This window comes from Antechinus flavipes, chromosome 5, assembly GCF_016432865.1.
Source record: "Antechinus flavipes isolate AdamAnt ecotype Samford, QLD, Australia chromosome 5, AdamAnt_v2, whole genome shotgun sequence".
In the NCBI taxonomy this organism is placed as follows: Eukaryota; Metazoa; Chordata; class Mammalia; order Dasyuromorphia; family Dasyuridae; genus Antechinus; species Antechinus flavipes.
Genome location: NC_067402.1, coordinates 264,336,091 through 264,361,283, shown reverse-complemented (window position 1 = coordinate 264,361,283; position 25,193 = coordinate 264,336,091).

Genomic DNA, 25,193 nt, shown 5'->3' with positions numbered 1-25,193 from the left:
ATCCTCAGAATTAACTCAGATTCTGAAATTATATAATATCATGATTCAGGAAAGGAAAGCATTGCCATAAATCTTGTACTTGGCTCAGACTGGAAAAAAAATCATTAGAGAAGCTCTTAATTCATATTTGTTGATTTAATTTAGAATTTTTTGCTCTCATGTTCTCTCTTCCATAATATGCACACTTTTTAAGTTGATTTGTTTTATAATTACATAATATTTTGATAGTTTCATTTCTTAAATGAGTGCCCTATCCCAGGAAACGATATAATAGAAATATCAGTTTTAGTTGAAAGTCAGAAGAACTGTTTTAGTCTGGCTCTGTCATGCACTATTTCCTGGGCATACTACTTGATCCATGCTTCCTCATCTATAGAATAAAAGACAATCTCTGACATCCTTTTCCATTCTAAAATTTTGTCAGGATAATAAACAAAGGTAGAACACTTCTTTATTATAGTAATGGTCTTATTGGGTGTTAACACTAGTAATGACAATAAACATTTATTAAGCAAATTTTATGTGCAGGATGGCAGTGAGGATTGGGGAAAGGCAAATTTGCCCCTGCTCTGAGGGAACTCACATTCTAGTGGGGGGTCAGAATTTCTGTTTAATTTCAACTCAATTCATCAAACATTTATTAGACACCTACTATATGTAAGAGAGGCAGTATGTTGTAGTGGATAGAGAATCTTAGTCAATTTAAGTAAACGGATATTTATTAAGTATTTTCTATTTGTCAGGCAGTGTACTAAGATCTAGAATTTAAAAAAAGACAAAATAATCCCATCTTCATAGAAATCATATTCTAAATGGAGAGATAGGTTTATTTTACATTGGAATTACTCATTGAGAAAAGAGAGAGAATCTGTTCTTTCTTTTTTTTTTAAAATTTTAATTTTTTTTTAAAGAGTAGGAGAGGTTTAGGTTTTGTTCTGCCTGAACATAGGAAGATGGATTTTATGACATTTGAGAAATCCTCCCAGCCCTGTGGCAGGTCAGGAATCATTTTAAGTTAGGAAATGGAGACAAAGAAAGGACTTTGCTGTAGGCTGAGCTTGTCCAGATTGAAGCAAGAGGAGGCAATGTTCTGAACAAACTCTTCTCTGGCTGAAGGCCCAGACTTTTACCTGCCAATTTTTTTTTAAAAAATAATACATCCAATGTCTGAGAGGAGGATCTTTATTAAGAAAAAGTTTTCATTTTAAGTTGGAATGGATTTTCATCCCTTTATTCAAATTGATTCCATTTTCATTTATGCTTTCTCAAATATATTTGACTAAACAGTTTTAAGTTATCTTGGCTTCAGTGATATGCTTTGATTTCTCTTTCAGCTATTTGCAAAAAGCACAGATTCATTTGAGGTTATATGTCGCTCTGGTGTTCGAGGTCTGATTTCCCTTCCTCCTTTTCCTCTGACTCCTCCTTCTTTTTGCAATCTGTAAAGCATTAGGAGGCTAGTGAGGATTGAGTGGACAGAATGTTGATGGCTGCCTTATTTACAACAATTTCTTTTAAACACATTTTCTTTTGTCCTTCAGACAATTTAGACCCTAAACTTAACATGGAGTCAGGGAGATATACCCAACTGTTATTTTTAACATTCTGTGGTGTCAACAATCTAGATGATTCCAGTAAAAAGCAGAAGTGAATACATTTTTGTGGGATAAAGCAAAAAAAAAAATAATAAGCTAGGACTGCCTTCAAAATCTTGGAAACACAGTTTTTCTTTCTTTTTAAGGGGATACTTTAAAAAGATTGTAGATCCAGGGTTAGATGAGAGAGAGAGAGAGAGAGAGAGAGAGAGAGAGAGAGAGAGAGAGAGAGAGAAAGAGAGAGAGAAAGAGAAAAAGAGAGAGAGAATTGTTATTTCCTCCCTTTTATCATTTTAACAGATCTAATAGGTGTGAAATTTTATATCAAGGTTGTTTTTAATTACATGTTGGAGGAGATGTGAAAAAATTAGGATGCTAAAACAATGTTGATAAAACTGAACTAATCCAACTATTTTGGGGAACAATCTGGAATTATATCCAAAGGGTTATAAAAACATAAAACTATATATTAGCTCTGTTTCCCAAGATGATCAGGGAAAAAGGAAAAGAATCGATATCTTCTAGAATACTTGTAGCAACTATCTTTGTGGTGACATAGAATGGGGAATTGGGGGGATGTCTGGTAAATGGGGAATGACTAAACAAGTTGTGGTTTATGATTGTGATGGAATACTACTGTGTTGTTAGAAATGATGAGCAGGTTGAATTTAGAAAAACAGGGAAAGATCTGCATGAAATAACGAAGAATAAAACTAGCAAAACCAAGAAAACATTGTAAACAATAATAGTGATATTGTTCACAGAATAGCTATGGATACTAAGCAATGTTGAGTATTGCAAATATTCATTTCAACTACAAAGTACTTGTGAAGAAAGATGCTCTCCACCTTCGAAGATAATGATAAATAGAATATTTATATATTCTATATATATAGATATGCACACACACAGAAAGAGAGAAAGAGAGAGATCTGTATTTATCTCTCTATATATATTTGTGTGAAATAGTGGCTTTCTCTAGTGGGAGGAGGGAAAGGAAGGAGGGAGACAGAAAAGTAAAATGCAACAAAAAATTAAAATAAATTGGAAAAAAAAAGAGACATAACTGCCAGCCATTAGTTGTAAAATATTATTAAAGATATAAATCACAATGATAAAATAGACCCTGGAGGGACACATAGAGTCAGTATGCAGAAGGACTCAGAGATGGAGAAGGGTTAGTCAACTCTGGGTTACCTTTATCAGATACTGATCAGATTCTAATGATAAGTATATAAACCATATACCATAGTTTGAAGTGGAGGTAGCATGGTGTTGCAGATGAAAGTATTGGAGTCAGGAAAAACTAGGATCAATGCTACTTGGACTAAGGAATAGTTATCTTATTTATTTTATTTTATTATATTATTATTTATTATTATTATTATTATTATTATTTTTTTTTTTTTTTTTGCTGAGGCAATTGGGCTTAAGTGACTTGCCCAGGGTCACACAACTAGAAAGTATTAAGTGTTGAGGTCAAATTTGAACTTAGGTCCTCCTAACTCCAAGGCTGATACTATATCCATTGTACAACCTAGCTATCCCAGGAGTAGTTATTCTTAACGTGCTGATACCAGTCAACAGAAGACAGCAAATCAGACTTCTGTGTACTATCTTAAATAAATTTATAGCTTTCTTCAAAGAAGGAATACATTTTTTTCTTCTATCTCCCATTTCCTCCTTCCCTCTTCCCTCCCCCTCCCCCTCTCCCTTTCTCTTTCTTCCTGTTTCCCCCCCCCTCTTCTTCTCCCTTTTCCTCACCACCTCCCTCTCCCTCCTTCCTTCTCCCTCTCCCTCCTCCCTATCTCCCTTCCTCCCATTCTCCCATTCTCTCCCTTCCCTCTCTCTCTCTCTCTCTTTCCTGCCTATCTATATATCTGTCTGTCCTGTCTGTCTCTATTACACTTTGCATACTTGCACATATGCATATTGTCTCTAAAACAAAGAAATCTTGAGACTAAGAATTTCATTTTTTGTTATTCTATTCCCTGAATCTATCATATAGCAAATACTTAAAAAATTTCTTTCTGACTGATTGTTAAGTTACATGAATTAGCGCTTCAAATAAGATAGGAAAAAGTAGGAGAGCAGACATTCCACTTATTAAAATGTTTAAAATTAAGAACTTATCATAAATTCTTTTGAAGAGATTCTGAAGTACCTCATTCTGTTTACTAGATTTGACTACAACGGCCTGTATTTTAATAAAATTATTTTAAAGACTATGCAGCAAACACAATTCACCTACACCACTTCCACTCCAAAGCATTTCATTTTACATATCATGTGTTTCGATGTCAGCTTCAGGATAGTCACACAGAGAAAAAGAGCAGGTCAGCCTACTCAAGCATACATGAACATTTTTGTACATCTATTTTCCTTATTTATCTCAAAACTATCATCAGAGACGTCTAGACTTGAAATATATGTGAGTAGCATATTTAACATCATGCTTTAAATGGATTTCTTTATGAAAATGACATCTTTACTAGCATATATTCTTCTTCATATTATTGTACATTATTTTCAATTGACAAAGGATTATATAATTTTTTTTTAAAAATGGTACAAAAAATGGAAATCACATTCACAAGTACTTATGATCAGTTCTTTCCTTACAGAGGAAAACCATTTAATATCAGAAAGTTTTCTCTTTTGTTGAGAGGAGAGAACATCCAGATACCAAATCAAATACTCCCAGCCATGACCAGAGCCTATTAAAACCTAATGTCAAAGAAACCACTGAAGGGATTCCATATTGTTCCATGTGGTAAGTGGGAACAGAATTGAAATAACTGGTTTGAAAAATGATGCTTTAAAATTGTCCAGAGATGATTAAGTAAAAGCAGGGACTTCTCAGACCTTTCCTCCATACCTCCCAAATAATTTTAAATAATGACTTTAACAAATTCTAGAATGTGAGAACCCACAAAGAGATAGAATGGAAGAAGTTGTTTTTTTTTTTTTTTTCATCCCAAGACAAGTTAGAAGGTCAGCAGGAAAGTCTGTTGCATTAAAGCGAGAATGGAGTACAGTTTAGCACACACTGTACCAGCACAGAACAGGACACTGCAAAGTAGGAGCAGGCCTTGGGGCTACTCAGTCAGGGGCAGCAGTGTTACTTTCCAGACCTTTCAGACAACAAAGACATCTTAGAAGGTCAGTAAGAAAAGTATATCATTCCAGTGTGAAAGTGGAACATGACTCAGCCCAGTCCCAACCCCAGAAAATCAGGAGCAGACCTTGGGAGCCACTGAATTAGCAGAGTAGCAGTTACTTCTTGAATTCTCAGCCTACAGATGGTAAGGGGGGTCAAACAGTCAGAAGGAGATTACAAGGGTCTTTTTATTAGCACACAGGCAGGATTCAGTTGCTTTGCCCATAATATCATCCACGTTCTAGTCCTGAATGGCAGTCCCAGGAGAAGGAGGAATACAAGCTCACCAGAGCTTGCAGTTGCATTGGATCACTGAGTCTCATCTCAAGGAGATGAAAACATAGTTTTCCTTAGATCATAACACTTTGGAAAAAAAAACTGAAAACTTACAGGTATCTCTGAAAATACCTGTACAACCCCCCTGAAGCTTGCACCTTTCAACCTGGAAGCATAATCCCATTTTACAAAGAATTAGAAATCAAGGAAATATATGGAGAAATGAATACACAACAGAAAGAGATGTAGGAGAGAGCAAGAGAGAGAAATTGGAACTTAAAGTTTTAAAAACGAATGTGAAAAATGATTTTTACACATAACTGGGAAAAATAAAATACTAAATAAATTTAATATTAAAAAAATAAACTTGTTCAGAGAGTCATTTCATCCTAAAGCTCAATATTTTGAGAACTATGAGTGCATTAATAACTCTGAGATAATCTTTTCTGAATAATTTCCTTTTTATGTCCAAGAAAATCATAAAGGGAGAATATTAGCCTCTTTATTCTGCAGCCGTTGTGAATCTAGATTTATCTTTATTTTTCCCTTGTAAATTTTTTGGCAGTAAAAAGCATCACCAAAGAGGAGCCAAAATCTCACCAAACATGTAATATGCTTGCTATTACTCAGATTTTTGTTGTTTGTCACTCCTTCACATATTTCCTCAAATACATGCTCAGCAACAAATATCTTCTATTAAAAAGTTAGAAGGAAAATCTAACATACTGGGTGACAGCCAGGATAACATTTTTTAAAAAGGTAGAAAATTATACTGACTCCAATAAGATGCCATTTGAGAGGGAGTGCATGTAAATCTTACTCTTGAGTTTCAAAAATCAATTTCACAAGTATAAGATGGACGGATTGGGATAGTATATATGATAAAACAGGCAAATAGATAAAATACTTATTAAAAGTGTTCTGTATCTCATGAAACATACTAAGTGCAGGAGCTATAAATACAAGCAAGCAAAATTGTTCTACCCTTCAAGAAACTTACATTCTAATGGAGGAAAATGAAAAAAATATGGGTGGTTGGAAGAGTGGGGAGATGGTAGGTGGAATGACATAGTGATCTCCAGGAAGTGGTAAGGAGACTTAGTTACAGTAAGATACAATCAAAAACTCATGTATTGTAGCCTGGCATCCTTGAATTGGGGTTCAAGATTCCACTGAGAGGAGGGACTGACTGAAAGGGTGATTGCTGGAATGAAAAGCATGAAAATGGCTGGGAAAACCAGCTCATCTGAAAACAACTAAAGGGTTTTAATGAATCCGTAGGAATCAAATATATGGTATGGTAGCTGACACATGAGCAATAACCTAGAGTCACTTGGTATTTGAATTGCTACAGACCTGTTATTTCATCAGCTCGGGGAAATTCCTTTATAATATATAATTTTAGAGAGTTGTCCAGGGTTCTGAAAAGTTTGGGGTTGCTCAACTGGCCTTTATTACAGGTAGGATCTAAATAATATGTGATCATCCTGATGCCAAATCTGAATTCACAGAGCCTAGTAAAAAAAAAAAACCCAAAACATATATGTGTATGTATGTGTGTATATATACAAATATATATGAATATTTGCAATGTTCTGGTTAGCTTTCTGGAGGTCTTTAGACCAGCCTTCTTTTCAGCAGAGTAATCACCATGAGAATAACCAGGGATAAATTCCAAATTCTTTATTATCTCCTTCCCAGGCTGTCTCCTTCACCTGGGGCTCTGTTAGCTTTCTGGAGATCCTCCAGAATGTGTCTTGGTTTCTGTGAAGGAAGCAGGAGATCCTCCATGACAGTCTCTGCCTTGAGACTCCAGTCTGAGAGCTTGAGCTCCAGTCTCCAGTCCTGAGAGCTTGAGCTCCAGTCTCCAGTCCTCTGCTCCAATCTTCTGTCTTCTTTGAGTCTGCCTCTGACTGAGTTTGTCCCAGTTTATATGCTCTATTACAATTACATCATTACATTATACTGAGTATAAACCAATCATTATATTATTAAGGAACCATAATTTGTTGCAAGATTAAATCAATCATACTGAACCAGAGAACTCACATGCTAAACTAGATAACCATTGTTTTTATCAATTCCACTGAATTAACATCTTGTTGTAAGAACTTGTTTCAAGTACATTTCTCCAGAATTCTGGCCCATTACAAATATTTATCCATATATAGTATATGTATATGTATGCATAACTATGTGTGTGGTGTATTTGAAATCTGAGACAACTTTAGAGAGACAATTTCATTTATTACACCTGTCTCCTTCCATTCAACAAAAAATGTGAACTTCTTTTCCCCCTTATCTCTTATCCCAAGCCTTTAACAATTTTTCTCATACCTTACCCAGCTCTGTATTTTTTTCTCAATAAATGCTATTATTTGTCTCTTCTCCATATTTTAGAAGTCTCTCCAAGATGACTATCATTGTTATTGCTCATGGGACATTTGAAAATACTTCATGGACACTGGTGAAGTGAGGGAAAATATTTGTGAATTCATCTGGTTAGTTGTTAAAATAACAAACTGAGCTATTTATACTAGTACACTTTGAGTAATTAAATCAAATGTTTAATTAGGTGACTGTGTTCAGATTAAAGCAATTAGCTGGTAACTCATATGTTACTCTACACAGACTTGTGTAGACTAAAATCTAGATGGGGTTATTGTTCATAGCCTTTGGCAACTGATTTGTTATTCAGCTAGAAACACAAGCTTGTGACAGGAAAATAGTTAATGGTTGTGGAGTCTAACTTGAAATTCTTGAAGCAAATTATTTATTTATTTATTAATATTTTTAAAAATAAAAATAGCCTTTTATTATTCAAAATAAATGCAAAGATAGTATTCAACTTTCATCCCTGTAAAACCTTGTGTTTCAATTTTTTTCTCTCTCCTTCCCTCTCTCCGTCCTCCCTTAGACAGCAAGTAATTCAATATAGATGAAATATGTACAATTATTCTAAACATATTTCCACACTTATCATGAAATAAATTATTTAGAGGGGTTTGATGAGGAAACCTTCAAATCAAACTTCCCATGAATATATTTCCTTCACTAATGATAATAGGCACCTATTCTGCCACTTAGTTTCTTAGATATCTGTCTAGGGCATTCTGAAGTATAATGACTTGCTCAGGAAACATAATCACTGGATATCAGAGGCAAGATTTAAATCCAGGGCTTTCCAATTCTAAGGTCTATTTTTTGCTTTTGCATTATGGCAATATTATCCCTTGACACTTTGCAGGTAAGGAAACGATCCTGAGAGACATGTTCCAAATTTTCAATCAAGTTCCCTTCATACCATGGCATGCTTCCCAAAAGCATATGTCCCAGCCTTTTGGGGTTGCCCATTGTATCTGCTAACTAGTTCACTATTACACATAAAGGTATTCATATTTTTTATTTGAAAATTTTTAAACTTTTTATTTTAAAAATATAAGCATAGATAATTTTCAACATTCACCCTTGCAAAACCTTGTGTTCCAATTTTTTTTCTCACTCCCTTCCCCCTTAGACAACAAGTAATCCAACATGTGTTCTATACATATTTCCACATTTACCATGCTGCACAAGAAAAATCAAATCAAAAAAGAAAGAAAAAACCGAGAAAGAAAAAAAAGCAATCAAAACAACAAAAAAGGAGAAAATATTATATTGTGTTTCATAATCAGTTTCCACAATCCTCTCTCTGGGTACAGATGGCTCTCTCCATACAAGATCATTGAAACTGGCCTGACTTATATCACTGTTGATAAGAGCCATGTCTGTCAGAATTGATTATTGTATAATCTTGCTGTTGCTATGTTCAATATTCTCCTAATTCTACTCACTTTATTTTGTATCAGTTCATGGAAGTCTTTCCAGACTTTTCTGAAATCATCCCACTGACTGTTTCTTATAGAACAATAATATTCCATAACATTGATAAAACACAACGTATTCAGTCATTCCCCAATTGATGGGCATCCACTCAATTTCCATATTTTTGCCACTACAAAAAGAGCCACTAGAAACATTTTTTTCACAGGTGGGGCCTTTTTCCTTTTTTATAATCTCTTTGGAATACAGAATGCTGGATCAAAGGGTATGTACAGTTTGATAGCCTTTTGCACATAATTCTAAATTGCTCTCCAGAATGGTTGAATCAGTTCACAATTCCACCAACAATGTATCAGTGTCCCAATTTTCCCATTTCCCCTTCAATTTTTGCCATTATATTTTTCTGTTATTTTAACCAATCAGAGAAGTATGTAGTGATAATTCAGAGTTGCCTTAATTTGCATTTCTATGATCAATAGTAATTTAAAGCATTTTTTTCATATGACTACAAATGGTTTTAATTTCTTCATTTGAGAATTATGTTCATTTCCTTTCAACATTTATCAATTAGAGAATGGCTTATAGTCTTATAATTTGAGTCAATTCTCTATATATTTTAGAATTGAGGCCTTTATCAGAAACCTTGTTTTCCCAGTTTTCTGCTTCTCTTTTAATCTTGTCAGCATTGCTTTTGTTTGTACAAAACCTTTTTAACTTAATATAATCAGCATTATCTATATTGCAATTCATACTGTACTCTATTCTTTGAATACAAATTCCTTCCTTCTCCACAGATATGAGAGGTAGACTATCCTTAAGTCTTCTAATTTGCTTATAATATCACTTTTTATGTCTAAAACATGCTCCTATTTCGACTTTATCTTGATATAGAGTGTTAGGTGTTGGTCAGTGTCAAGTTTCAACCAAACTAATTTTCAATTTTCCCATCAATTTTTGTGAAAGAATGCGTTCTTATTGCAAGAGTTGGGGTCTTTGAGTTTATCAAACACTAGATTGCTATAGTATATATATATATATATATACTATAGCAATCTAGTGTTTGATATATATATAGTATATATAGTATAGTATATAGACACAATAGCCTATTGTGTCTTGTATATCTAACTTATTCCACTAATCAACTACTATATTATTTAGCCAGTACCAAATAGTTTTGATGACTGCTGCTTTATAATATAGTTTTAAGTCTGGTACAGCTAGGTCACCTTCATTTGCATTTTTTTCATTAATTCCCTTGAAATCCTTGACATTTTGTTCTTATATATGAATTTTGTCATTATCTTTTCTAACACTGTACAGTAATTTCTTGGCAGTTTTATTGGTATGACACTGAATAAGTAGATTAATTTAGATAGAATTGTCATTTTTATTATTTTAACTCTGCCTACTGTTGAGCATTTAATATTTTCAGTTTTTCAGAACTAATTTTATTTGTGTGAAAAGTGTTTTATACTTGTTTAAATATAGTTCCTGGCTTTGTCTTGGCAAGTAGACTTGCAAATATTTCATATTATTTATAGATATTTTAAATAGTATTTGTCTTTGTATCTCTTGTTGCTGTTCTACATTGGTAATATATAGAAATGTCAATGATTTATGTGGTTTTATTTTGTATCCTACAACTTTGCTAAAGTTGTTAATTGTTTCTAGTAGTTTTTTTAGTTGATTTTCTAGGATTCTCTAACTATACAACCTTATCATCTGCAAAGAGTGATGATTTTGTTTCCTCATTACCTTAACTTCTTTCTTTTTATTTTGTAATTCTATTTATCTACTTCTGAGAGAGCAAAGTTGAGATCCCCATTAGTATAGTTTTGCTCTCTATTTCTTCTTGCAGCTCTCTTAACTTCTCCTTTAGGAATGGATACTATACCACTTGGTGCATATGTTTAGTATTGATATTACTTCATCATCTATAGTACCCTTTAGCAAGATGTAGTTTCCCTCATCTCTTTTAATTAGATCTATTTTTGATTTTGCTTGAACTGAAATGAGGATTGCTACCATGACTTTTTTTTTTTTTAACTTCAGCTGAAGCATAATAGATTCTGCTCCAGCCTTTTACCTTTACTCTGTCTATATTTCTCTGCTTCAAATATGTTTCCAGTAAACAGCATATTATAGTATTGTGGCTTTTAATTCAGGCTGTATCTGCTTTCATTTCATTGGAGAGTCCATTCCATTCACCTTCATAGTTAGAATGACTTACTCCTTTTTTCCCACTTTCCTATTTTTCCCATTTTACTTTTCTCTTTCCTTTCTCCCTTTCCCTCCCCACCAGTGATTTGCTTCTGACCACTACCTCCCTCAATTTGCTCTCCCTTTTATAGTCTCTCCCTCCTTTTTTTTCCTTTTCCCTTCTATTTCTGTTCTCTTTTCTACTTTCCTCCCCCTTTCCTTTTCCCTTTCCCTGCCTACTTTCCTATAAGGTGAGACAAGTTTCTATATCAAACTAAATATGTATGATATTCATTTTTTGAGCCAATCTGATGAGATTAAGATTCAAACAATGCTCATTTCCCTCTCTTCTTTCCCTCAACTGTAATGTCTTTTTTTTTTTTTTTTGTCTCTTCACATAATGTAACTTACCCCGTTTCTTGCTCTTCTTCAGTCTCATGGTGGCTGCCCTGTCCTCCTGCACTTCCCACACTGAGAGTAGGGCCAGTCTGAAAGGCTCTCCTCCTTAGCTTCTCTGCTGAAACCAAGACTCTGGAAGGTTTCTAAGAAAACTAGCCTGGAGCCCAGTCAAGGAAACTAGATTGTGAAGGAGACAATAAAGAATTTGGACTTTAACACCTGGCTAATTCTTGTGGTGATTACTGAACTGACATGAAGGTTGATCCAAGACCTCCAGAAAAATCTACCGATAACATTACACCTTAGTTTCATTTTTATATCATCATAATAAAGTCAAATTATACCTACACCTTCTAAGTTTATCCCTAACAATGATACAGTTCTTAAGAGTTATACATATCATCTTCCCATGTAGTTATGTAAACATTTTATTCTTTAAAAAACATGTTTTTCTTTCCTTTTTACTTTCTTATGCTTCTTTTGAGTTTGAAAATAAAATTTTTTGTTCATCTCTGGTCTTTTAATAAAAAATAAATGAAAATTCCCCATTTTGTTGAATGTTCATCTTTTCCCATGAAAGATAATGCTTAATTTTGTTGGATAGTTGATTCTTCACTGTAGCCCAAGTTCTTTTGCTCTTCAGAATATCATATTTCTTTCATTCCTTAAAGTGGAAACTATTAGATCTTAAGTAATCCTGATTATGGTTCCTCAAAATTTGAGTTGTTTCTTTCTGACTGCTTGCAGTATTTTCTCCTTAATCTGATAATTTTGGAAGTTAGGTATAATATTCCTTGGAATTTTTATTTTGGAATCTCTTTCAAAAGGTGATAGGTGGATTTTTTCAAAGGTTATTTTATCCTTTGCTTCTAGGATATCAAGTCAGTTTTCCTTGATGATTTCTTGAAAAATGTTGTCTAGGCTCTTTATTTTAAATCACAGTTTTGAGGTGCTTAGATTGTCTCTCCAGGTTCTATTTTTCAGGTCACTTCTTTTTCCAATGAGGTAGTTTAAACTTTTTTCCATTAAAAAAATTTGCTTAATTTATTCTTGATATCTCATTGAGTCATTTATTTCTATTTGTTCAAATCTTATTTTTAGTTAATTATTTTCTTCAGTTAGATTTTTTTTACTTCCTTGCTTTGTTCTTGGATTTTTTTTCCATTTCATCAATTCTACTTTTTAGAGAGTTGTTCTCTTTTTATATTTCACCAATTGTATTTTTAAGTTGTTTTCTTCAGACAATTTCTGTATTTCCTTTTCCAAAGCTCTTATTTACTTTCCTCATTTTTGTTCTAACTCTCTTTTAAGATCCTTTTTGAATTCTTCTATGAGTACCTTTTGAATTGGAGACCAATTCATATTTTGAGGCTTAATCTGGGAGCATTTAATCTTTAGTGTCCTCAGGGTGTAAGGTCTGTTCTTCCCTGTATCCATAATAGTTATCTATTATTAGAGCTGTTTTTTTGCTTTTTTGCTTATTTCTAAAGGTTGAGGTCGACTTCTAGGGCAAAGGGGAAATTTTCCTGAGTTTCCTCTACAGGGTGATAGGAGTTTTTCACTGCCCTGGAGCTGATGCTGCTGGCTTCCTTCTTTCACTTGATGGATATAGGCAAGTCCATCTTGTAATGTTGGGGTTTATGAGCTCACTGTTTGACTTCTATAGTTGGATTAGAGTTCTCACCGCTATCTTGCTGATTCACTGATTTCTGAAGCAGTATATAATAACCAATGCTGCTGCTGTATTTTGGCTAAGTACGTCCCACTAGATTGCCCAAGCTGGGTCTTTCCTCCCTGGACCTCCCTGAACTGGACCTGTGTTGGGACATCTTCCCCCTTATTCAATTGAGGTAAACTTTTCCTGAAGTCCATCCTAAATTTCATCTTCTGGAAATTTGCTATATTCCAAATATTTATGGATTTTACCATTCTAGAATCCATTCAGAGGCTTGTTCTAGCATTGATTCTAGGGGAAGCCAGGAAGAGCTTAGACAAAGTTGTCTGAGCTCTTTCTGGCTTCCCCTGGAAACTTGGCTTCATATCCACCATTTTTGCCTTTTAGGATATTATTCTCCTCATTAGCTTTTTGAATTTCTTTTTGTACCACTCTCAATTTTTTCCCCAATTTCCCTGAATTTATCTCTTACCTTACTTTCTTTCTTTTTTTTTTTTTTTTATAAATTTTATTTTATTTAATAATAACTTCGCATTGACAGAATCCATGCCAGGATAATTTCTACACGACATTATCCCTTGCAATCACTTATGTTTCGTTTTTTCCCCTCCCTCCCTCCCCCCCCCCCCCCGCCCAGGATGGCAAGCAGTCCTATATATGCTAAACATGTTGCAGTATATCCTAGATACAATACATATTTGCAGAACCGAACAGTTCTCTTGTTGCACAGGGAGAATTGGATTCAGAAGGTAAAAATAACTCGGGAAGAAAATCAAAAATGCAAATAGTTCACATTCATTTCCCAGTATTCCTTCTTTGGGTGTAGCTGTTTCTGTCCATCATTTCTCCAATGAAACTCAGTTAAGTCTCTTTGTCAGAGAAATCCACTTCCATCAGAATACATCCTCATACAATATCGTTGTCGAAGTGTATAATGATCTCCTGGTTCTGCTCATCTCACTTAGCATCAGTCCATGTAGGTCTCTCCAAGCCTCTCTATTCATCCTGCTGGTCATTCCTTACAGAGCAATAATATTCCATAACATTCATATACCACAATTTACCCAGCCATTCTCCAATTGATGGGCATCCATTCATTTTCCAGTTTCTAGCCACTACAAACAGGGCTGCTACAAACATTTTGGCACATACAGGTCCCCTTCCCTTTTTTAGTATCTCTTTGGGGTATAAGCCCAATAGAAACACTGCTGGATCAAAGGGTATGCACAGTTTGATAACTTTTTGGGCATAATTCCAGATCGCTCTCCAGAATGGCTGGATTCGTTCACAACTCCACCAACAATGCATCAATGTCCCCGTTTTCCCGCATCCCCTCCAACATTCATCATTGTTTTTTCCTATCATCTTAGCCAATCTGACAGGTGTGTAGTGATATCTCAGAGTCGTCTTAATTTGCATTTCTCTGATCAATAGTGATTTGGAACACTCTTTCATGTGAGTGGTAATAGTTTCAATTTCTTCATCTGGAAATTGTCTGTTCATATCCTTTGACCATTTATCAATTGGAGAATGGCTTGATTTTTTATAAATTTGAGTCAGTTCTCTATATATTTTGGAAATGAGGCCTTTATCAGAACCTTTAATTGTAAAGATGTTTTCCCAGTTTGTTACTTCCCTACTAATCTTGTTTGCATTCGTTCTGTTTGTACAAAGGCTTTTTAATTTGATATAATCAAAATTTTCTATTTTGTGATTGGTAATGGTCTCTAGTTCATCTTTGGTCACAAATTTCTTTCTCCTCCACAAGTCTGAGAGATAAACTATCCTATGTTCCTCTAATTTATTTATAATCTCGTTCTTTATGCCTAGGTCATGGACCCATTTTGATCTTATCTTGGTATGTGGTGTTAAGTGTGGGTCCTTGCCTAATTTCTGCCATACTAATTTCCAGTTATCCCAGCAGTTTTTATCAAATAATGAAATCTTATCCCAAAATTTAGAATCTTTGGGTTTGTCAAACACTAGATTGCTATAGTTGACTATTCTGTCTTGTGAACCTAACCTTTTCCACTGATCAACTAATCTATTTCTAAGCCAATACCAGATGGTTTTGGTGACTGCTGCTTTATAATATAATTTTAGATCAGGTACAGCTAGACCACCTTCATTTGATTTTTTTTTCATTAATTCCCTTGAGATTCTCGACTTTTTATTGTTCCATATGAATTTTGTTGTTACTTTTTCTAAATCATTAAAATATTTTCTTGGAAGTCTGATTGGTATAGCACTAAATAAATAGATTAGTTTAGGGAGTATTGTCATCTTTATTATATTTGCTCGGCCTATCCAAGAGCACTTAATATTTTTCCAATTATTTAAGTCTGACTTTATTTGTGTGAAAACTTTTTTGTAATTTTGCTCATATAATTCCTGACTTTCCTTTGGTAGGTAGATTCCCAAATATTTTATGCTATCAACAGTTATTTTGAATGGAATTTCTCTTTGTATCTCTTGCTCTTGGATTTTGTTGGTGGTGTATAAGAATGCTGAGGATTTATGGGGATTTATTTTGTATCCTGCTACTTTGCTAAAATTATGAATTATTTCTAATAGCTTTTTAGTAGAATCTCTGGGGTTTTCTAGGTATACCATCATATCATCTGCAAAGAGTGATAGTTTGGTTTCCTCATTGCCTACTCTAATTCCTTTAATCTCTTTCTCGACTCTTATTGCAGAGGCCAGTGTTTCTAATACAATATTGAATAATAATGGTGATAGTGGGCAACCTTGCTTCACTCCAGATCTTACCGGGAAAGGTTCCAGTTTTTCCCCATTGCATATGATGCTTACTGAAGGTTTAAAATATATGCTCCTAACTATTTTAAGGAAAAGTCCTTTTATTCCTATGCTCTCAAGTGTTTTTATTAGGAATGGCTGTTGGATTTTATCAAATGCTTTTTCTGCATCTATTGAAATGATCATATGGTTTTTGTTTGGTTGGTTGTTGATATAGTCAATTATGTTAATAGTTTTCCTAATATTGAACCAGCCCTGCATTCCTGGTATAAATCCTACTTGGTCATAGTGTATTATCCTGGGGATGATTTTCTGTAATCTTTTTGCTAATATTTTATTTAAGATTTTAGCATCAATATTCATTAGGGAGATTGGTCTATAATTTTCTTTCTCTGTTTTCGGCCTACCTGGTTTAGGTATCAGTACCATATCTGTGTCATAAAAGGAGTTTGGTAGGACTCCTTCAATCCCTACTTCTTCAAATAGTTTATATAACATTGGAGTTAATTGTTCTTTAAATGTTTGGTAGAATTCACATGTAAATCCATCTGGTCCTGGGGTTTTTTCTTAGGGAGTTGATTGATAGTTTGTTCTATTTCTTTTTCTGAGATAGGAGTGTTTAGGATATTTACTTCTTCCTCTGTTAGTTTAGGTAAGCTATATTTTTGGAGGTATTCTTCTATTTCATTTAAGTTGTCGAATTTATTGGCGTAAAGTTGGGCAAAGTAACTCCTAATTATTGCTCTAATTTCCTCTTCGTTAGTGGTGAGTTCTCCCTTTTCATTTTTAAGACTAACAATTTGATTTTCCTCTTTCCTTTTTTTAATCAGATTTACTAAGGGTTTGTCTATTTTGTTGGTTTTTTCATAGAACCAACTCTTAGTTTTATTAATCAATTCAATAGTTTTTTTACTTTCAATTTTATTGATCTCTCCTTTTATTTTTTGAATTTCAAGTTTAGTGTTTGATTGGGGGTTTTTAATTTGTTCCTTTTCTAGCATTTTTAGTTGCAAGCCCAATTCATTGACCTTCTCTTTCTCTATTTTATACAAATAGGCCTCTAGAGATATGAGATTTCCCCTTATTACAGCTTTGGCTGCATCCCATACATTTTGGTATGATGTCTCATTATTATCATTTTCTTGGATGAAGTTATTAATTATGTCTATAATTTGCTGTTTCACCCAATCATTCTTTAGTATGAGATTATTTAGTTTCCAATTATTTTTTGGTCTACTTTCCTGTGGCTTTTTATTGAATGTAATTTTCAATGCATCATGGTCTGAAAAGGATGCATTCACTATTTCTGCCTTACTGCATTTGAGTTTGAGGTTTTTATGTCCTAATATATGATCAATTTTTGTATAAGTTCCATGAACTGCTGAAAAGAAGGTGTACTCCTTTCTGTCCCCATTACATTTTCTCCAGAGATCTATCATATCTAATTTTTCTAGTATTCTATTTATCTCTTTGACTTCTTTCTTATTTATTTTGTGGTTTGATTTATCTAATTCTGAGAGTGCAAGGTTGAGATCTCCCACTATTATAGTTTTACTGTCTATTTCTTCTTGCAGCTCTCTTAATTTCTCTTTTAAGAATTTAGATGCTACACTACTTGGTGCATATATATTTAATATAGATACTTCTTCATTATTCATTCTACCCTTTAGCCAGATATAGTGCCCTTCCTTATCTCTTTTGATTAGATCAATTTTTGCTTTAGCTTGATCTGAGATCAGGATGGCTACCCCTGCTTTTTTGGCTTCACCTGAAGCATAGTAGATTTTGCTCCAACCTTTTACCTTTAACCTGCATGTATCACCCCGCTTCAGGTGTGTTTCCTGTATACAACATATTGTAGGATTCTGGCTTTTAATCCATTCTGCTAACCGCTTCCTCTTTATAGAGGAGTTTACCCCGTTCACATTTATGGTTAAAATGACCAATTCTGTATTACTTGCCATCTTGTTAATCCCGGTTTATGCTTTTCTCCCTTCTTACTCCCTTATCCCCTCCCTTACCCCCCTTCCCAGTATTAAGCTTGTGAGCTCCCTTGCTTCTCACAGCCCTCCCTTTTTCAGTATCCCTCCCCCCCTTAGAGTTCCCCCCCCCCAACTTGCCCCTTTCCCTCCCAGTTACCGTATTCCCTTCCACTTGGCTTATTCCTTCCTTTTTCACTTTTCCCTTCTCACTTTTCAATGAGGTGGGAGAAGTTTCACCATAGATTGAATATGTCTAAAATTCTTCTCTTAATGCCAATTCTGAAAGCAGTAAAATACTCACTATTTTCATCCCTCTCCATTCTTTCTCTCAGATATACTAGGTTTTCTTTGCCTCTTCATGAAATGTAGTACCCCCACTTTCCCTTTTTTCTAGTACAATGTCCTTTCCACATCTAGTTTCTAGAACAAGGTATACATGTATTCTTTATACATCTTTACAGCCGAAATATAGTTCCCAAGATTAATCTTTACCTTTTTAGATTTCTCTTGAGTTCTATATTTGTAGATCAAACTTTTTGTTAAGTTCTGGCTTTTTCATCAGAAATAGATGAAATTCGCTTATTTCGTTGAATGTCCATCTTCTTCCCTGGAAAAAGATGCTCATTCTCGCTGGGTAAGTTATTTTTGGTTGCATACCAAGTTCCTTAGCTTTTCGGAATATCATATTCCAGGCCCTTCGATCTTTTAATGTGGATGCTGCCAGATCCTGGGTGATCCTTATTGTGGCTCCTTGATACTTGAATTGGGTTTTTCTAGCCGCTTGCAGTATTTTTTCCTTTGCCTGAGGGTTCTGGCATTTGGCCACTATATTCCTTGGTGTTTTGATTTTAGGATCCCTTTCAGTAGGGGATCGATGAATTCTTTCAATGTCTATTTTACCTTCTGTTTCTAGGACTTCTGGGCAGTTCTCTTTGATAATTTCCTGGAAGATAGTGTCCAGGCTTTTTTTTTCATCATACTTTTCTGGAAGTCCGATGATTCTCAGGTTGTCTCTCCTGGATCTGTTTTCCAGGTCTGTTGTCTTCCCCAGAAGGTATTTCACATCCTTTTCCATTGTTTGATTTTTTTGGATTTGCTTGACTGATTCTTCTTGTCTCCTCGAGTCATTCAATTCCAATTGTTCGACCCTGATTTTCAGTGAGGTATTTTCTTCACTCACTTTTTTAAGATCTTTTTCTAATTGTCCATTGAGTTCTTTTGTTCTGTGGAATTTTTTTCCATTTCGCCAATTTTGTTTTCCAGTTCACCAATCCTATTTTTCAAGGATTTGGTTTCTTTATCCACTCTCTCTTTAACTGACTTCTCCAGCCTCTTTTGCCAAGCCTCCTTCTCCTTTTGCAGAGCCTCCCTCTCCTTTTGCAGAGCCTCCCTCTCCTTTTCCCAAGCCTCCCTCTCCTTTTCCCATTTTTCTTCTAGCTCCCTTGTGAGAGCCTTTTTAATTTCCTCCATGAGATTCATCTGTGCTGAGGGACATAAGGTCTCCTCCTTCGGGGAATCACCTGGGGACTGTTTGTTTTAGTCTCCTCAGGGTTTGGAGTCTGCTCTTTATCTGTATAAAAGCTGTCCAGGGTTAAATTCTTTTTCAGTTTCTTGCTCATTCTGTCTATTTATCAAAGACAAACTAGCAAAGAAACAGAAGGAAAAAAACCCCTTGAATGGAGGCTGCTTTCTTTGGGGGAGGGGCAGGGTATTCGTGAGGCACGGGTCCTACTGTGCTGGCGCCTGCGCGCTGAGATCCGAGCGCTCTGAGATCCGAGCTCTCTGAGACACTGTGGGGGAGGGGTGGCCAGGTCCCGAGAGACTCCAGCTGTTTGGGGTTGTATTCTTCACCCCCGGTGTTTTTAGCTTCTCTGCTGGGCTGCTGACTTGCTCCTATAGCAAAGTCTCCCCGCAGAGACGGCTGCGATCACACCCCACCCCCTCTCTGCTCTACTCGGTTCTGAGCTGCTATCTGTGCTCTGGTTGCCGCTGCTGCCCGCAGACTGCTTCCAAATACCGTCCCCGCCCTCGCGCAAAAACAGACCTTTCTTGAAGAGTCTCAAGGATGGTTTCTCTTGGTAAGTAATTGTATGGTTTTTTTTCAGTCGAGCATTAATTCAGAGGCATGAAATGAAATGAATAGTGAGAGAAAAACACGGAGGTTACACAGAAGTGTATTTCCTCTCCGCCATCTTGGCCGGAAGTTCTTACCTTACTTTCAAAATCCCCTTTGAACTCTTCCATGGCCTGAACCCAATTCTTATTTTTCTTGAAAACTTTGAATGTAGGAGTTTTGACTCTGTTATCTTCTGAATGTGTGTTTTGAGTTTTTTTTGTTATCATAATAACTTATAATGGTCAGAAACTTTTTCTGTTGTCTGCTCATTTTCCTAGCCTATTACTCAGCTTCTAAGTCTGTTAAAGCAGGCTCCATTTCCAGGGTGGAGCATGCACTGTCCCAAACTTCAGGGATTTTGTGCACCTGTTTTTAGAAATACTTCTAGGAACCTGACCACAAGCCCTCTTTTCTGTCCTGGAGTCTTAAGACTGTCCCTACCCCAGTGTAGCCATATGATCTAGTGAAATAAAAAAAAACATAGTCCTGCTTTGCTGTTGCTGGTATCGGGATCAGGGCTGAGGTTGCTAACACTGGGATTGCATGCTGGGCCCCTACCATAGTTTTGTAGACCTTTCCTGCTGACTTTCCAAGAGTTCTTTGGCATGTCTGGTCTGAGAGGCTCTGAAAACCACTAATACTGTCAGTAATTCAGAAACTGGGCTAGGACCAGGTCAGTCCAGAGCCAAATCTAGTACTGTACTAGTGTGGTCTGCAATGGGTCTGCATGTTGGACTCCCACCTTGGTGTCCTAGACCTTTTCTGCTGACCTTCTAAATTGCTTTGAGCTTGAAAATGTTTTTACTCTGTCTTTTGGGGTGTTCTGCTGCTCTCAAATTTGTTTAGAGACATTATTTAAGGGGTCCTCAAACTTTTAAAATAGGGGGCCAGTTCACTGTCCCTCAGACTTGTTGGAGGGCTGGATTATAGTAAAAACAAAAACTTTGTTTTGTGGGCCTTTAAGAAACTTCATAGCCCTGGGTGAGGAGGATAAACGTCCTCACTGCTGCATCTGGCCCACAGGCCATAGTTTGAGGACCCCTGATAGGAATTTGGAGAAGTTTGGGAAAGAGGTTGGATGAGTTCTTGCCTTTACTCCGCCATTTTGACTCCCCTAAAACTCATTATTCTTGCTTTACCCATGTAACTTTAAGTCCCAGTTATTTCATTTTCCTTTTCATCATCAACCTTTGAAATTAGCCACAGTCTATCTACCTCCCTTATATTAAATGTTCAAGGACATTATTATCCTCCCATTATTTTCAGTGTTAGCAAGGTTGAGCTGCCCAAAGTTTGCAAAACTTTGCCAGGTCCACCCAATTTTGCTTTGTACCTAATGATTTATTAGAACACTATTTTTTAAAGATTTCAACTAAGTTATTTATGTTTTACTAATTTCCAAAGAGGCTCTTTCTTTCCTGATGTATTCTGATTATCATTGTACTATTTATTGGTTTGGAGCTCATTCAGTAATTCTTTGATTTAGTCACAAGAAGATCTAGATTAATCTTAAGGTCAATGCAAACTATTGTTCAGTATCCTGAAAAGCAATAGACCACTTGGGAAAGGCTAATTCTGCTTTTCCTAAAATCAGCACATTTTCATTGTTAGGTAAATCTATTCATCCTATCCTCAAGCTTTAAGTATCTTAAGCTCATTTTAAAAGCCCAAATCTTGTCTTTTTGAATCATACTAACAGCAAACATTTTGTCACATGTAGAGAGCTGGTTTTAGAGCTGGGAAGACTTGGATTCAAGTGTTTCCTCTTACACATAGGGACTGTGTGACCCTGGGCAGGTAAATAATCTCTCAGTGCTCTAGGCAACTAAGATTAAAAATTCTCCTCTGACCTTCGGGCCCTCCCAAAAGAGTACCTTGTGCATTCATAGAAGGACTTTCCTCCTCTAGGATTCCCTGTGCTAGTGAAATCACAGGACTAGTCACTTCCTTGCTTACCTTATAGAATTCTTTAAACCATTAAAACAAACACAAACATAATGCTATATAAATGCTTTTGAAAATGGTAAAGTTGAATTTTTTAAAGGAAGATATTGGTCTTTTAACAGATACAGTAACTACAGCAATATAAATAGAAAGAGTCATACAAAACCCAATAAAAAGAAACAACAAACAAAAAGAACTATACAACTAAAATTTAAAAAAAAAAATACTAAACACAGTGTAATGTAAATTATATTTGCCCCTAAAAAAAATACAAAAACAAAAGGTGTGCTTTGGTTCTTGTTTGCAGAGGTGGAGGATTATGGATGTAGAATACTGCAAACCCTGCCAGTCTAAGAGGATATATTTGTTTTTTTCAGAAAATATTTTGATCCTCCTTTTTCAATTCTTTGGTGAAAGAGATGATTTTCTGGTAGTGGAGGATGGAGAGATGCATCTTGAGATGAAGCTAATATAATTTTAAAAGTAGTAATAATTAAAAATATTTAAATTTTTTCATAAATTTTGCATCTTTAGATTTATATACAAACGTCACTAATCAATTAATATAGGAGAGATACACAGAAAGTAGCAATCTCAATGACTTATGATGAAAGTGGAGGTGAAATAGGAATTAAAGAGACATGAACACTGACAGTTTCATTTTGATTCTCCTATTTTCTGTCTTTATTCTCTTTTTTTTTCTTCAGGTTTTTTTTTCCACAATCAGAAAAATAGCTAACATCCAGAAAACAGTAATAAAAAGGAAAATTTCTTCTTCCAAACAAGGATATTCGAGAAATTGCTTGTGACAAAGCATGACTATTGAACAATAAAAACTTCTGGACTTCCAGTCCTAATTTCTAATTTAGCCTAAATTTTCTTATTTGATAGATGAGCAGAACAAAAAGTGTGCTGACTCTAAAATCAGAATATATAAAACTAAATCCTACTCTGAGGATAAATATTCTGACCCAAGACTGTCCAATGAAACCCCATCCTCAGTACAGGTGCCTTGTCTGCTTAAGCAGACAGTAGAGTGTGAAAGAAGGTAGCTTGGTGAACAACTTCTGGAATTGTGTGATGATTTGAAATAGAAGAACTTTGATCCCTGATTCAGACCAAGCAATCTATGTTTGTTTACTGTCCACTTATTTTATGTTGAACAATGGACATTAATTGGCTACTGACAATGAACTAGGCATTCATTTTTTTTTTTTGTGCACTTGATAGCATTTTATTTTTTCCAATTACATGTAAAGATAGTTTTCAACATTCATTTTTGTAAGATTTTTAATTCCAAATTTCTCTCTCTCCCTTTCCCCTTCTTCCCCAAGAGAGTAAGCAATCTAATATAATCTATACATGTACAATCATGTTAAACATTTATTTATATTAGCCATGATATTCATTCAGCATCGGTTCCCCAGATTTTCCCAGGTTTTTTTTCCCTGAAATTTGCCTACTCATCCTTTTCTTTTAATTTCCATATATTTATATATCACATCTTGTTTGACTATTCCCAACTGGGAACTGATAGGCATTCTTTCACTTCACAATTCTTTGCCACCCAAAAAACTGGAAATTGAGTGAATGCCTATTAGATGGGGAATGGCTGAATAAGTTATGGCATATGAATGATATGGAATATTATTATTCTATAAGAAACAATCAGTGAAGTGAGTAGAACCAAGAGAACATTGTATACAGAAACAAGATTATGTGATGATCACATGGATTTGGATCTTTTCAACAATGAGGTGATTCAAGGAAATTCCAATAGACTTGTGTTGGAAAGAGCCATCTCTCTCCAGAGACAGAATTGTGGAGGCCAGCATACTATGTTTTATGACATTTAGATGTTAAGCTTGGGTTTCTACTTCTGTGGGCTTCCATTTCTTCATTTGTACTATGAAGTGATTCATAAAGAACTTCCCTAGCTCTATTTTCTGTTATCAATGCATTTTTCTTTTAATGGCTCTGTTATAGCTAAGTATAATTCAAGAATAAATCCAGTAAGATTATGAAATTATTATTTATCCATATGTAATAAGAGATTAGGATATCAAGGTGGTTCAGTAGATAAAACACTGGATCTAGATTCATCCACTCTAGTATTTTTGCAAAGAAAATGCAAAAACAGATCACAAAGAGTCAGACCTGACAAGAAATGGAGTAATCTAGATGAATAAAGAAGGTAGAAAATAAGGTAATAACCATCTAGATAAAGAGGAGGGTCTGATTGTAAGTGATGTTATAGATGGAAAAAAGAAGACTTGGTAATATATTGGAAGAATATTTAAAAGAAAATGAGGAATTCAGGATAGCATCAAGGCTGATTTACTGGGTAACTAGAAAAATGATGATGCCCTAGATAGAAATAGAGAAAACTAGAAGAGGAACTGTATTTATGGTAAAAATAATGTTGTGCCAGAGTCAGACTAAACTGATAAACAACTGAACAACAATAAGATATTTAAAATATAAAGAAATGTTATATTTCTATGGGATTAGAGATCCCTTTATTTTTTTATTTGTCTATATTCATCTATTAATCTATCCATTTATTTATCTGTCTAATAATGGTGACCAACATCTACCATGCAAGGTAGAAACAATATGAAATATGAATACCAAAACATGATTAACATTTTGCTCATTTATAAATATGTCCTAAGCACATAGTAAAACGCAAACAGAAGAGTTAATACTTGCATTGTAACTGAAGACCACACATGTGCATCAAGGGCATTTTGGTGAATTTTCCAGATGGAATTTTGAACATTCCAACATAGTTTTAACCCAAAATCATCCCCCACCCATATCAGTTCCCTATGATCACACAGGATCATAATGTGTATCAGTCTTTCAGTCTCAGAATTGTTAGAGCACAATTTGTTAGCTATTAGAGACTTCATGGGACATCTTATTCAATGTGCTCATTTTAAAAAGGTTTTATTGGTGTGTTTTGTCTTTAAATTAAACCCTTTAATAGATTACTCAAAACTTCATGAGATCTATTGTAAGAATTTTAAACAGTTAATAAAACAATACAATGATATCATCTGAAAGTAATATAACATTTTCCATCTATAGCACTGCCTGCTCATCTCTCTACTTAAAAAAAAAAAAAAAAACTAACAATTTTTTTCTCCTTCTCACTCCTCACTCCATTAAAAATAAAATAAACAAAAATGTCTCATAACAAATATGCATAGTTAAGCAAAACAAAAGTCTCTCAAAGATTGCATATAAATTCTCTATCTCC